The 2,122-nt window shown below is 42.8% G+C and overlaps 1 non-coding gene across 1 annotated transcript; it reads left to right on the top strand.

Moving 5' to 3' along the window:
* The first annotated feature begins 1,394 nt into the window (after positions 1-1,394).
* LOC148577794 (small nucleolar RNA R71) lies at positions 1,395-1,498 on the top strand. The gene has a single exon (XR_015904398.1). It is a non-coding gene; the product is annotated as a small nucleolar RNA R71 (small nucleolar RNA).
* Positions 1,499-2,122: the final 624 nt, after the last annotated feature.

Genomic DNA, 2,122 nt, shown 5'->3' with positions numbered 1-2,122 from the left:
TCACCTCATTCAGTTGTAGCCTCTTCATAAGAGTTAGAGGCATCACATTTATGCTAGCTCCTAGATCACAGAATCCTCTGTCAATTTTTGTTTCCCCTATGATGCAAGGGATATGAAAACTTCCTGGGTCCGTTTTCTTAGAGAGTGTGTCCTTCTTGATGAGAGCACTGCATTCTTTGTTCATTGTTACCGTTTGTCCTCCCTTCAAAACTCTTTTCTTGCTTAACAATTCCTTTAAATACTTGATGTGTGTGGGCATTTGATGAAGAATCTCAAGAAAGGGAATATTGACATGAAGAGAGTTAAATGTCTCTAGAAACCTTGAGTAGGTTTTCCTTTTTTCACCTCCTCCTAACCTCTCAGGAAATGGTGCTTTTGGTTGGTATATTTCCATCATGCCTTTTTGCAGTTCCTTGGCTTGCTCAGTTCCACCTTCTTGCTTAACTTCTTCCACACCTTCCTTCAAGATTTCTGGTTCCTGTTCTGAGGGCCTGATTCCTTCTTCTTCTGAGACTTCCTTCATTATGGTGATGGCTTTGCATTCTTCCCATCTTACTCTCTTTTGTTCCCCTTTAGGATTCTTTTCTGTGTCACTAGGGAACACTGCAGTTGATTTGGGTGCCTGTTGAGATAGCTCTCCTACTTGAGATTCCATCCTTTTGAGTTTTTCACCATGGTTTCTTAAGGTAGTTCTCACATCATCCCTGAAGCTCTTCAATTCAACTATGTCTTGACTCATGGTTGCCATCATTCCTTCTATCCGGTTTAATTGATCTTGAAATTGTTGGTTCGGATTAGGTTGGGTATGTTGATTATTTTGGCCATGATATGGTGGTTGGGAGTAGGTGCTTTGTGTGGCTTGGTATGATCTTTGGTTGGAGTTTTGGTATGTGGAATTGTTATGTTGGTTGTGGTTGTAAGGTTTGTCGTTTTGTGGTTGGGTTTGTTGGTTTCCCCACCCAAAGTTTGGGTGGTTTCTCCAGCCTGGGTTGTAAGTGTTGGAATGTGGATCATATGATTGCCTTTGTTGGTTTCCCACATAGTTAGCCTCATCCCAATCACCTCCTTCAATGCCTATTTCCTCTTGATCTTGTGTGTGTATTGCAGCCACTTGCTTTGTTTCTAATTGCCTGGTAAGCTCTGCTAGTTGCTTGGCAAACACCTTGTTTTGGGCTAGAATTGTATCAACATGGTTCAGCTCCATGACTCCCTTAGTGTTGTGCCTTTCTGATGCATAGTAGTACTCATTCTCATCCACTGTCTCGATCACTTCAATGGCTTCTTCCACAGTCTTTTTCCTGTTCAATGAACCTCCTGATGAATGGTCTACAGCCTTCCTTGATTCATAAGAGAGCCCATCATAGAAGATGTGCAGTTGCACCCAATCATGGAACATGTTTGGTGGGCATTTCCTTGTCAAGTCCTTGAATCTCTCCCATGCCTCGTAGAGAGTTTCACCATCTTGTTGTCTAAAAGTCTGAACCTCAGATCGAAGCCTATTGACCTTTTGTGGAGGGTAGAAACGTGCCAGAAACTTGCTTTCCACCTCATCCCATGTTGTTAGACTCCCCCTTGGGAATGATTCCAGCCACTTAGCTGCTTTGTCCCTAAGTGAAAATGGGAACAAAAGCAGTTTATAGGCATCTTCCTGGACTCCATTGGACTTCACAGTGTCACAAATTCTCAGGAATTTTGTGAGATGTTGGTTTGGGTCTTCATTAGCACTTCCTCCAAAGGAACAATGATTTTCCACAAGTGATATTAGCTGTGGCTTGAGCTCAAAATTGTTGGCCTGAATGGGTGGTTTCTGGATGCTACTACCACAATTCCCAGAGGTTGGGTTTATGTATGAACTAAGAACCCTCCTCTCAGGGATGGCATCGTTTCCATCAGCTCTCTCATGGTTGTGAACTTCTCTATCCATGTTGAGATCTAAAGCTTCCTCAAAATTGTCCTCAGATTCTCCTTCAGATTCCTCTTCTCCCACTACTCTCTTCCCTCTTGCTTCCCTTCTAAGTCTATGAAGGGTCCTCTCTGGTTCGGTATATGGAGGAGTTGATGTCTCTCCTCTCCTACCTGTCATACAAGAACACAGCTCAAACACAAACAAGTGAAATACTAT

The sequence above is a fragment of the Arachis ipaensis genome, chromosome B1, assembly GCF_059453495.1.
Source record: "Arachis ipaensis isolate K30076 ecotype BB chromosome B1, ASM5945349v1, whole genome shotgun sequence".
NCBI lineage: Eukaryota > Viridiplantae > Streptophyta > Magnoliopsida > Fabales > Fabaceae > Arachis > Arachis ipaensis.
This window is presented reverse-complemented; position numbering and strand designations above follow the sequence as displayed.